Here is a 13,417-nt window from a genome sequence, read left to right as displayed (position 1 = left end):
ATAAAGCCCCGCGCTTGCCGGCGCGTCCGGGCGCCCGCGGAGGCGGCGGCGCCCGGATCCCGCTCCCGCCGGGCTCACGGGTACCCGAGGGCGAGAGAGACCCCGAATCCCGACGCGGTCCGGGACCTGGGCGCGGCCGCACCCCCCACCCACCCCAGCGCGGGGGCCGGGCCGCGGGAACGCCCTCCCGGGACGAAGCGCTTCCCGGTGCCTTCAAGGTAGCTCGGTTCCGGATCGGGGACCCCCCCAGTCCTCCCTCTCAGGCCCCCGCTATCCAGAATCTAAGAGATCCCCAATCTCCCTGGGTCGGGAGGGAGATAGCCCCAGTGGCCCCCAATCCCTTCGCGGTTCTAGCTGGTGAGAATCCCTCCATTCCCCCAGTCCGAGCGAGAAGCCGCCCTCTGAGCCGCGAATTTCCTCCGAACCTAATTTAAGGTTCCCCCTTAGCGGCCCTCAGTCCATTCCCAGTGTCCCATATCCCCCATATCCAATTTGGGGAACCCTCTCAGTGCCTCGCGTCTCGAGTGAGGAGCCTCCATCAGCACCCCAGTAGAAACCGTATCAGTTTGGGGACAATCCCTCCTCAGCCCTTGATCTCCCGAGTGAGAATCTCCCTCAGCTCCCCCAAATCCCTTCGGTTCACAGAAGCCCCCCTGCCCCAAGCCCGTGTTCCTAGTTTGCCGCCACCCCACCCCCCAGTATAAGGAGTACCCACTCTTTCTCTTCCTCCCTGGCTCTCATCAGCCCCCCTCAGACTGCTGTCTGACTGGTTTCAGCCGCTCACCGCCTCCTCCCCACCCAGGCTGGGGTAGGGGGTCAGTGCCTCTTAGAGCCTACCGTTTCCAGTTTAGGAGCCTGATGGCTCAGCTTTTCACCTTCCCCTCCGAATGACCTCTTTCTTTTGCAGAGTTCTAAGTCCCACCCCATCGATGGGAAGAAGCTAAACTGCTTACCCACTGCGTTTGGAGTTGTTTCTCTCAGTCCGTCTCAATTTGAGAATACTCCTCACGAAGGCAAACGCCTTCAATTCTTCCTCCTCCCCACCCTCCTATCTTCTGGGTCTCTAAGATTCCCCCAGAATATTCACCCAAGGCCTCTGGGGGCCATCTCACCGACTAGGAAAACTCCCTCCCACCAGCCTGGGAACCCTGAGAAAGTCCTGGCAGGATCACCCCTGGAACCAGGGGCGGTCCTCCCTACCCCATCCAGCCTTATCCATATCCTCTCCTTAATTCCCCAGCCCAGCAAGGGTCAAATCAGGAGGCTAAGTAGCCACTACCGCCGCCCCCCCTATTTCCCATCCCTGCTGAGGGTCTCAGTGCCACACCAGCCCGTTCCTCCCAACTCACCTCCCATGTAACCCAGTGAAAACCTTTGATGACAAGCCCCTCGCTGCTCACCTTGACATCCATTTTCCAGTCAGCCACCATTTATTAATGTGTGAGGCAGCTCTAGGCATCATAACCCTAACATCTGGACGGGTGCCCATCCCCTCCTCTTAGTACACCTCCTCTCCTCCCACCCTAACCACCATACATATAAGAACGTGAGAGACTCAAGTTAATGGTTTTCTCCAGGACATTTAGGGAACACTCAGCAGGTATATCCTGCCACCCTGTGTGCGTAACACAAGAAACCTACTTGCTTTTTCCTGTTTTTATTGTCTTACCCCACAGATTTCTCAGACTCCCCTGAACTGGGGGTGGGAGACATCCCTTGCAGGGTATTTCTCACCATCTCAATACAAACTGAAACATCAGATATGTCCTGGAGGAGACACACATGAAGGTCAGTAGGTAGCTCCTTCAGTGTTAGGGAACTGACTATTCCTAGGTCTAAATTTCAAGTTCCTTGTGTGTAAAATGGGACCAATAGAGAGGTGCAAGGAGGGGAAACCCCAAGTGTCCATGAGCATTGATTTGTGTGCTGTTGCTGTTGGGCAGGTAGTTTACAGGGTAAGATATAGGTAAGGGTCATTCGTTCAGAGTCTGCCAAACCTGCATGAGTAATAGATTGGGACAGGACCCATTTATTAGCATCCTCATTCACGACCTCAGAGGAGAAACTGTCTACTTGTCACTACCTGGTTTGAGGCACAGTAACGTGTGGAGGGGCTTGCAGAAATCTCTTCCCACTGCAGGTCCATCTCAGCCTTGCTGCTTTAGTCCACTTTGTTCGCACTAGGGGCAAGGAGTCCTCCTAGGGGAAGCCCTCACAGGACGATACAGCTGTAAATGCATGGTCCTCATCATAAATTGAGGATCTCAGCGGTATTAAGGAAAAATGATCTTCGGAGCAACTGGCCCAGACTCCAGAATTAGGAGATTAGAGGATGTGGTTCCAACTCTTTCTCTCTAGTGCTGCACACACCAAGCATCACTCAGAGAATTAAAGAATAATTTGCTTTATAGTATTTTTTTTAAAACCCTTTCGAGAAAAACAGAGGACAAATGACATGCCTCTGCACTAAGATGCAACTTGGCACATTTCTTCCTCCGACAAATATTTACCTGCTACCCAGCAGACACTGTCTTAGGCACCATATTCCTAGCACCTACCTTTGTGAAGCTTGCTTTCTAGAGACAGGCGTCAGATAATACAATAAATAGATGAATAAATAATATGACAGCTGTTAGTAAGTGCTGTGGAGAAGGAAGGCGGATAGGAAGGGTGGGAGGCATGGGGGAGAGGGTGATATACAATTTTAAATCAGGAAAGTTCTCATAGGGAGGGGTGATATTTTCGCAAAGACGTAAAGGAAATGAGGTATATTAATCTACTGTATTATCTAGAACTCTCCCTTAAGCAGAATGTCTGCATCTCTTGAGTGCAATGATAATTGATAGTCATAATTTGACTTTCACTGCTCTAAAACACGGTTCCCAAATCATAATGTGCTTTTTTTTTTTTTTTTTTTTAAATCACCTAGTGATTTTCAGTAGACCCTGGGTGGGTGGGGACTCTGAAAACTGCCTTTTTAAACAAGTACCTCGTTCAGATGATGCTGATAGCTGAGGTTTTCCTTGGACCACTCTTAAAGAAACACTGCTCTAAAATATACTAGTCTTCTAGAATGACAACAACAAAATTAAAGATTAAATTACAGTCCATGTGGTTTTAGTGTTTAGAGTATTTCACCGTGTTCTCATTCTTTGAAAATGCAATACCCAAGCAAAACCCTGGATTATCCAGAACCTCTCATTTCTTGTCCATGGAAGAGAAGGGAAAATTTATCATGGGCTGATTAGGAGCCAAACATTTGTAATCAGTCTGTTTCATACCCCGCCTCCCTTTTTTATCCTGATTCTTTTCTATACTTTTTTCCTTTTCCCAAATTTCTGGACTCAACCAGCAGGCAAACGGCTGGGTTAATGAGAGCACTTGACCAAGTGGGTCCTGGTTGAGTGAGTCTAGGTAAGCCACTCAGCCTTCTGAGCTTCCATTTAGTCTCAGAGTTTCTGCGAGACTTGAGTGAGATCATGTAGATGAAAGCACCTTAAAATCTCTGAAGCACTATGGAAAAGGAAAGAAGCTCTGTGACTTTGCATTAGCAGATCCAGTTAATTTGGTCCAGTACAAATTCAGTTACCTTCAACACAGTTGGTACTGGCGTAAAGATATATATGTATATAGATTAGAATTGAGAGTCCAGAAATAAGCCAGTCTCTTCAACAAATGGTACTGGGACAACTCGATATCCATATGTAAAAGAATTAAGTTGCACCTCGACCTCACACCATGTACAAAAAACAACTCAAAATGGGTTAAAGACCGATATGTAAGACCTAAAACTATAAAAAGAGAAATACATCAATCAAACATCATCAAAATTAAAAACTTTTATGCTTCAAAGGACACTATCAAGAAAGTAAAAAAAAAAAAAACAACCCACAGAAATAGGAGAAAACTTTGCAAAGCATGTATCTGATGAAGGACTTGTATGTAAAGTATATAAAGAAGTCCTACCACTCAGTAATTAGAAAGGTAAATAATCCAATTAAAAATGGGCAAAGGATCTGAATAGACATTTCTCCAAAGAAGATATATAAATGACCAATGAGCACATGAAAAAATGATCAATGCTAATAATAGCCATAAGGAAGTACAAATCAAAACCACAATGAGGGTGACCAGTTAGCTCAGTTGGTTAGAGTGTGGTGCTAATAACACCAAGGTTGCTGGTTCGATCCCCACATGGGCCACTGTGAGCTGAGCCCTCCTTAAAAAAAAAAAAAGAGAGATATCACTTGACACCCACTAGGATGGCTATAATAAAAAAGATAGATAATAACAAGTGTTGGTAAGGATGTGGAGAAATTGAAACCTTTGTGCATGGCTGGTGGGAATATAAAATGGTGCTGCACTATGGAAAACAGTCTGGAAAAACAGATCCTCAAAAGGTTAAACACAGAGTTACCACATAATCTAGCAATTCCACTCCGTGGTATATACCCCAGAAAAATGGAACTATATATCCACACAAAAACTTGTACCTGAAAGTTTAAGCAGCATTGTTCGTAACAGCCAAAAACGTGGAAACAACCCAATGTCTATCAACTCTATACAATGGAATATTATTTGGCCATAAAAAGGAATGCGTTACTGATACATGCAACAACACAGATGAACCTGGAAAACATTATGCTAAGTGAAAGAAGCCAGAAACAAAAGGTCATATATTTTATGATTCCATTTACATAAGATGTCCGCAGTAGGCAAATCCACAGAAACAGGAAATAAACTTGTGGTTGCCTAGGGCTTGCGGAGGAGGGGAAGATCTGGGGAGAAATAGGTACAAGTTTCTACTTGGAGTCATGAAAATATTCTAAAATCGATTATGGCGATGGTTATACAATTCTGTGAATATGCTAAGAACTATTGAATTATACACTTTAAGTGGGTAAATTGTATGATGTGTGAATTATAGCTCAATAAAGTTGTTACCAAAAAAAAAATCACTTACCTATTATAAACCTTTCTCTGATTCCAGTGCCTATGCATCTAAATGAATTTACTCTCTTGTCTTCCATAGCACCTTGTTTTTAACTTTCTCATCATCATCATCATCATCATCTAGAAATTGGTAAGTACTTTCCATATACCAGACACCTTGCTAAGCACCCTTTTCAGGGATTTTCCCATTTTACTCTCCCAGCAATTCTTCAAGATAGGACCTATTATATTTTTGTTTTACTGGCCAGGAAAACAAGTCTTAGAGAAGATAAGTAATTTGTCTAAAGTCACATAGTAACTGGGAAAAGTAATAGCTAAGATTCATTGAGCAATTACTGTGTTCCAGGCACTGTACTAAGCACTGCTTCAGGAAACTTATTCAGTCCTTACAACAATTCCATCAGGGAGGTCCCTAATTTACATATCTGGAAACAAAAGCATTAAAAAGAAAACTTGCTAATAAAGATCAGAATGGTAGCAAGTGGGAGAGCTGAGATTTGAACCCAAGTCTGATGCCAGAATCTCCACCATGAACCACTACATTATATTAGCTACCTATTTAATGCATAACAATCCACTTATTATTATAGATGGTTCTGGCCTGTCTGTTATGCTGTAATGAAAGTTGTTTAAGGGAGGGGCCCCTGTGCTAATAAACCTCTTTGCCATCTTCTCCACCACTATCCCCATCCTCAGGACCATACCTTACACTGGGTGCTCAATAGTTATTTATTAAGTACTTGCTTAGAACCAGTCACTGAGGGATGCGATGGTGAATGCAATAAACAGCTACCCGTACTCTCAAAGGGCTTACAGTCTAGAGACAAATATTCACAAGAGTTTCATACACATCTTTTTTAACCAAGTCATTTTAATCACTGCAATACTCCAACGCAGTAGGCTTTATTAATATGCCTGTTTACAGATGAAGAAACTTAAGACTCAGACACCTGAAATGGCATGTCCAAGGTCACGCAGCTAGCAAGTGTGTGGAGCCAGTCTAAGAACCCAGTTCCACCTGACTCAAACATTATGCTACATTCTGTCTCCATTTCCCCGCCCCTGACTTTTCCCCTCCTGCCCTGGCAGGGAGGGAATTAAATAAACTATTCTGCTTGCCCAGCTGAGAACACCCACAGTCCGTCCAGACCTGCTGACTCTCCCACTTTCTCACTGTCGCTTCCAATGACAGCCAGAGTCGGTTTGATGTGTTGGTGAAAGGGGGATGCTTTTGGAGTTTTATGGTTTCAGCATCTGAAGTCGCCTCTCTGCTGTAATTAACTATTTGATTTAGTGTGGTCAATTAATAATTCCACAATTCTGAGGCTGAAGACAAAGATGTTAAAAGCATGCTTCCTTTATGTTTTATTTTTTTAAATGTTTATTTTGGGAAACTGAAACTGCAGACCTGGAGAACAGAAACCGCAGGTCTGTCAGTGGTGACGGTGGGGGAGGGGATGCCAGGCTGTTGGCAGGGGCGTCCAGTTACACTCAGGCAGGGCATAAAGATGAGGGGCTAGCTAGAGGAGGGTCCCACCTTTGAGCCTTGTCTGGGAAACAAAACACCCTCTCCATGGAGACCAGGTTTTCAAGGATCCCAGGGAAATTGTTTTTTGGAGTCAGTGAATGTAGTAGGAAAAAAAAAACAAAAAACGTTAGACAGGGAGTCAGGAGCCTGGGGCTCCATCGCTGACCTTGAAGCAGGCTCTTCCCCTCTCTGAGCCCTAGTTTATTCATCAGCAAAATGGAAGGTGGCCAGATTATTTCAGAGATGGGAAATTGGTTTCAGTTTTTCTATTGATTAGTAGTGGCTGGGGCTGGGCAAGGATAGAAAGCTGTGATTGATTAGCGATGTCTGTCATGGGTACAGTTAATCAGGGAATATTGAAAGGAGCGATATACATTTGCCCTCCCTAGACTACCCCTACATTTTTTCCAGTTTTGGTCTTTTAGGGATTTTTTAAAAAGAGGGCAAGAATCCAGGACTGTGTAGCCATCCCCAGGGGTCAGAAAGCCAAGGGAGGAACCACCAAAGTGTTAATTTTATTAATAATGATAATACATGACTCTGTATGTGGAGAAAAGGGCTGAAAGGATTTACATCAAACCATTAACAAGGAGGGGGTGGGGTGCACATTGTATGTTAGTATGCATGTGGATTTTTTTCCTGAGTATGGATTCATCTCAACAACAACAAAAATTAGTAAAAATAATTTGAATGAGACCATTTAAAGACTTTTTCAAGAACAGTCATAGCAGCATTATTCATAATAGAAATTGGAAGCAATCCAAATGTGCATCAATAGGAGAATGGATAAACTATGATATAGTCATACAATGGAATACTATGCAAAAATAAAAAGGAACGTATGACTGATACACAAATGAGTTTCAAAAACATTATGTTGAGCAAAAGAAGTCAGACACTGAAAAATACATACTTATTCCATTTATATGAAGTTCTGGAATAGGCAAAATTAATCTATGGGGAGAGAAGTTAGAATAGTGTTTATTCTTGGTACAAGGAAACAGATATAGACTGGGAAGCAAGAGAGAATTTTCTGGAGGATAAAAATATTCCATATCAGTGCTGTCCAACTGAAATAAAATGCAATCACATATGTAATTTAAAATTTTGTAGTAGCCATACTATAAAAAAGGAAAAGAAAGTAGGTAAAATTTGTTAGTAATATGTTCAAAACGTTAGATTTCAACATATAATCAATATGAAATTATTAATGATATAGTTTACATTCATGTGTTACATTCTTCAATATCCAATGTATATTTTGTGCTTATGGCACTTCTTAGGTTGGATGGGCCACATTTTAAGTGTTCAGTAGTTTCACGTGGTGAGTGGTCACTGCAATAGACAACACAGGTGTGTATCTTACTTAACCTGAGTCGTCATTATATATAAAAATTCATCAAGCTGTACACTTAATATTTGTGCGTTTTACTTTATGTAAATTATCGCTCAATAAAAAAGAATGATAATTTACTAAAAAGACAAAATTAAAAAAATTAAAAGGGCGATAGGATAAGAGAATGGGGATAGAGTAACAAGGCAAAGAAAAGAAGCTATAGCCATAAATCTATTTCCCATCCTTTCTTGGAAATCTGCTGGTACTCAGGACCCCCAAGACTGGGCCAGAAAACCATGAAAAATCAACTATCAACTTTAGTTTTCAGTCTTCAGCATTGTATCCTAATTTTCTAGTGTGTTACATATGACATGTCACTAATAATTGTAAACGTAGATATTGACAACTTTACTGAACCCTTGACATTTGCTCAGGATAGTGCTAAGAACTTTCCTGTATGATTTCATTTATCCTCTCCACAGCCCTCTGAGGTTGGTTCTCTTATGATCTTCCCATTTTGCAGACCTGAAAACTGAGGCTCAATAACTTGCTCCACGTCACTCCACTCAGAAGTGACAAAGAGGGGATTTCAATGAGAGTCTCCTTGGCTTCTGGAGTGGTATTCTTAACCACTACCTCTACTGAAGCTTGAAACACTTTACTTGCTTTAAAAAAAAAAAAAAGAAAAGAAAGGAAGGAAGAGAGGGAGGGAGGGAGGGAGAGAGGGAGAGAGGAAGGAAGGAAGGAAGGAAGGAAGGAAGGAAGGAAGGAAGGAAGGAAGGAAGGAAGGAAGGAAGGAAAAGAAATAAATAGTGAACAAGAGTGGGTTCAAGGTTATGTCTATAAATAACATCACTCTTGCTCCCTGGCCTTCAGACATGCTCTCCTGACTGGGGGAGGAGAGCTGGGGTTATATAGAGCTTCAGGCTATCTTATCTGAATGCCCAGGGAAGCATGCGTCACATGTGAATGTCTTTCTATCCCAATTTCAAAAAGGTAACGGCTGCCATGGAGAGCCACTGATGCCCCCTTCTTGCTTTATAGATGGAGAAAGTTAAGAGACCCAAAGAGAGAGGTGTCTTGCCTAAGGTCACACAGCTAGTACTCGGTGGCTCCATCTTTGCATCTTCACTTCCATCGAATGAATCAATAATGCCTTTCCACCATGTCAGGTACTTTGGAGGTGTCTAAACCTCACTACAACTTGTTGCCAGTTCTGGAGAAGTTTACACTCCAGCAAAGGGACAAATTTTATCAATCACAGTATGAGGACCTTACGGGAGTTTTGGAGACTCAAGGGAGGGAGAGGGTACAGCAGGTTGGAGAGGCAGAGAAGACTGGTATCTGAGCTGGATGGGAAAGCAGAAATAGAGGAGTGGGCACTTCCCAAAGGAGAGCCAGTGTGGACAGTGGTATCAGCTGAATTATGTATTTTCCATTATTGTCCTGTACTGTACATCATGGTGGTGGATCTACATTAAGGCTCCGCCAATGTTGGTTGACTGATGCAGGATGAAACTCATTTGTCAGACATGGAGAGAGAAAGGTGCATTCATTCATTCATTCAACAAATATTTACTAAATGTCTATTATGTTCCATGCATAGCGTTAAGTCCTTCTGGGATTTGAGTCAAATATTACCAGGTCCATCTCTCTGTGTGACATAATAGAACAACAATAACAGTAGAAGTAGGAGTTATAATTACCATTCATAACATGCTTACAATGTGCCAAGTGCTTTGCTAAGCAACTTATGTTAATTGACTCATTTCGTCTCTCCCCCCGCCCCAAAACTGAAGTAGGTACATCTATTATCTTTATTTGACAGAAGGGGAATCCCAGACACAGAGAGGATGTGTAACGTCCTAAGGTCACACAACCAAGAAATCAGAAGGTGGGACTCAAACACAGGCAAGTTCTAAACCATGCTGGAATCCAGTCACTTCTTTCCATCTTCTCACCCACCATGCAAGTCCAGGCACCACCACCTCCTCAGCAAGATGTCTGTAGCAGTATACCTGCTCTTCTGGCAGCTGCTGTTGCTCTCTGCCCCAGATGAAAACCCTCGAGTGATATCTCTGCACTGGTAGAACAAAATCCAAACCCTTACAGTGGCCTACAGAGCCCTGCAAGACCTGACCCCTGCCTCTCCAGGTTCATCTCCCCACACCCTACCTCCCTTCTTCCCTCTGGTCAGCTGGCCTTTCAGAAACTGCAAACCACCATGCTCTTTCTCAACCTGGGGTCTTTGAACAGGCTTCCTCCAGCGTGGAGGGACCATCGTGTAGCTTGGAGCACGTTGCCTCTGCCTGGAGAAGTTTTTCGTCTGTGTGGAGCACCCTGCCCTGACCCCAGCCTGCAGCAACCTTTGCTTAGCCTGGAGCACCTTCATTTTAGCCCTGACACCTTTCCCCAGCCGGATCCTGCTTCCCCGACTGAAACACTCCTCTCTCCCTTCTGTGCCTGGCTACTTCCTTTCCAAATTTCAGCATAAATGTCACTTTCCCTGATCACTTTTCTGATCCTTTTTTCCTTTGCCTTTTCCCCATTTTTCGCTGTCGCACTTGTCACTATGTGTATTGATGTATAATGCCCTGCTTGATTAACGTCTGTGTATCTCTATGTCATAAGCTTCTTGACAGTAATGACTGTTTTCTTCTTGTTTCCTGTTGTATGACTGGCACATAGTAAGCACTTTATAAATTTTGGTGGAATGAATATAGGTAAATAATGTGGTAAACGCATTACCCCCCTTAGGCCTCAAGAAATAATAATAATCACTGTTGTTTATTGAGCTCTTATTGTAGGGCAAACACTTACACATGCTATTTCGTTTTCTCATTACATAACTCTATAATGCAGGTATAATTATTATTATCTCCATCTTACAGATGAACGTTGTGAAGGTCAAAGAAGAGTTACCACTTGCCCAAGGTCGTATGGTTGGTAAGAGGACGAGCAGGACTTCATCCCAGGCCTCCCTCTTCACTCCGGGTATATCTCATCCATCACGCCACATCCTGCCTCTCAGAGAGCAAAGCCAGCTCATTCTCCCTGCTTCCCTGTCCTGTCCCTTCCTCCAGCTCCTCCGATGAGGGGTTCCTGCCTTGACTTCTTTAGCTGGCAGAGGAGATCAGAAGGTCTGCTGGGACCTGGCTCCTAATATAGTAATTGTGATCATTGCTGTTGTTTCCGGAGACGTTACCAGGGAGCAGGCACTGCACTCATATCACCTCACAGAACCCTCACCACCACCATCCTATGAAGCAAAGACTATGATCTGAGGCTCAGAAAGGCAAAGCCACTTGCCTGATGGGACACAGCTTAGGAACTAGAAAAAGCCAGGGTTCATACACCTGTCCTTATGACATCAGACTTTGTAACTCAGAAGAGGGAAGTCAGATCCAACCTGGAGAGTACCCTCCCGTGCCATCCCACAGCAGTCCCAGCTGTCCCTTTAGAAGGACGGCTGACCTTGCTCTGCCATCAGGACCAGCAGGCCCCAGAGGGTCAAGAGCCCTGGGGGCACTCAAGATGACCCACCAAGAAAAGATGAGGCCTTCTAGATGTGTTGATTTCTATTTCATTCTCTAAAAATGTCTTTTGTGTATGTTTTATAGCAAAGATATTATAACACTATAATTATATACATATATTATCAATAAGTAAATCTCTATACTTTAGAGATATGGGTTCAAAGATTGCTTCCTCTTAGGAACGTATGATCACAAAAATTTGGAAACCATTCGTTAAGACAGTAGGGACAAGGATAGAATCAATTATTATAGAATATCTATATATAAAAGAATGAAGTTAGGCCCCTGCCTATCTTCACCGTATTCAAAAATCAACTCCAAATGGATCGAAGACCTAAAACTCTTAGGTTGGTGCAAAAGTAATTGTGTTTTTTGCAATTATTTTTAACCTTTTAAACCGCAATTATTTTTGTGCCAACCTAATATAAAACTCTTAGTAGAAAAACATAGGCTAAATCTTCGTGACCTTGGGTTTGGCAGTGGATTCTTAGTTAGGTCACCAGAGCACAAGCAACAAAAGACAAAAGAGATTAATTAGAATTCATCGAAATTGAAAATTTTGTATATCAAAAGACACTTTCAAGGAAGTGAAAAAACAACGAACAGAATTTGCAAATTATATATCTGATAAGAATCTACGTAACACCCAGAACATATAAAGAACTCTTGCAACTCAACAATAAAAAGACAAACAACCCAATTAAAAATGGACAAAAGACTTGACTAGATTATTTCTCCAAAGAAGATGTACAAATGGCCAATAAGTACATGAAAAGATGCTCACAATCATTAGCCATAAGCGAAACGCAAATCAAAGCCACAATGAAATGTCACTTCACACCCACTAGGATGGTTTTAATAGAAAAAAATTTTTAAAGGAAAGTTACAAGTGTTGGCAAGAATGTAGAGAAATGGCAACCTGTTGGTGGGTATGTCAAATGGTGTGGTGCTATAGGAAACACTTTGGTGGTTCCTCAAAAAGTTAAAAAAGGGGAAAAAAGTTAAACGTGGAATTACCATACAACCCAGTCCTTAGGTATATACCTGAAAGAATTGAATACAGGTATTCAAACAAAAACTTGTGCATGAATGATCATAGCAGCACCATTCACGATTGCCAAAAGATGGAAACAACCCAAATGTCCATCAAATGATGAATGGATAAGCAAAATGCGGTCTATCCATACAATGGAATATAATTCAACCATAAAAAGGAATCAAACACTCATACACGCTACAACATGGGTGAATTCAAAAGCATGCTAAGTGAAAGAAGCCAGACACAAAGGTAACATGTTTTGTGATTCTATTTATATGAAATATCCAGAGTGGGCAAATCTATAGCGACAGAAAGCAGGTTAGTGTTTGCCAGGGGCCAGGGGAGGAAGGAACGGGAAGTAACTGCCTAACGAATATGGGGTTTGCCTTTGAGGTGATGAAAATGTTTTGGAATTAGATAGAAGTGATGGTTGCACAACAGTGTGAATGTACAAATGCAACTGAATCGTACACTTTAAAATGCTTAAGTTAACCCCAAAATTAATTATTATAAAAGAAATACATAATTGTGGTAAGAAAGTATTTTTTTCAGACAGCACAGAATGGTACTAAGTGACCTCCCACTCCCCATTTCCGCTCCCCAAAGAAATAAACACAGATACTACAATTTATTGCATATTTCTCTTCAAACATTTTCCATATGTATACATATAGAAATGTGCAATATGTGTATGCGTGTGTTTGTGTGTAGATATTTTCTTTTTCTTTTACACATATGGGATTATATTATGCTCAGTGTATTGCCTTTTTTCTCTTGGCAATATATCAATGACCATTCCATCAATACATTCCTCCTAATGGCTCCATTATATGGAAGTCCCATACTTTCCCTGTCTCTCCATCCTCAAAGCCCTGAGTTCGAACTCCTATCCTGCCACAGACTTGTCCATGACTTTGACCTCAGTTGTTGCTCCTTCACATGGCGTTGTGAGGAATCTAATATCCAGCAGGTGCCTGGTCCCATGGGCTTTGTGAAAATGACAGCTCCCTTCTCCTTACTCCGTC

The 13,417-nt window shown here is 42.6% G+C and overlaps 1 long non-coding RNA gene across 2 annotated transcripts; it reads left to right on the top strand.

The window, feature by feature from the left end:
- Nucleotides 1–79: 79 nt before the first annotated feature.
- Nucleotides 80–13,019, top strand: LOC109445444 (uncharacterized). Of its 2 annotated transcripts, XR_012492585.2 has the most exons (6): nucleotides 80–218; nucleotides 1,677–1,788; nucleotides 5,033–5,083; nucleotides 8,862–8,989; nucleotides 9,646–9,728; nucleotides 10,709–13,019. It is a non-coding gene; the product is annotated as an uncharacterized LOC109445444 (long non-coding RNA). The 2 variants fall into 2 exon arrangements; XR_002137044.3 differs by lacking the exon at nucleotides 9,646–9,728.
- Nucleotides 13,020–13,417: the final 398 nt, after the last annotated feature.

Source organism: Rhinolophus sinicus, chromosome 9, assembly GCF_057876585.1.
Source record: "Rhinolophus sinicus isolate RSI-liver-muscle chromosome 9, RSI-T2T, whole genome shotgun sequence".
Taxonomy (NCBI): Eukaryota; Metazoa; Chordata; class Mammalia; order Chiroptera; family Rhinolophidae; genus Rhinolophus; species Rhinolophus sinicus.
Note: the sequence above shows the minus strand (reverse complement) of the source record. Positions and strands in the feature narration are given on the sequence as shown.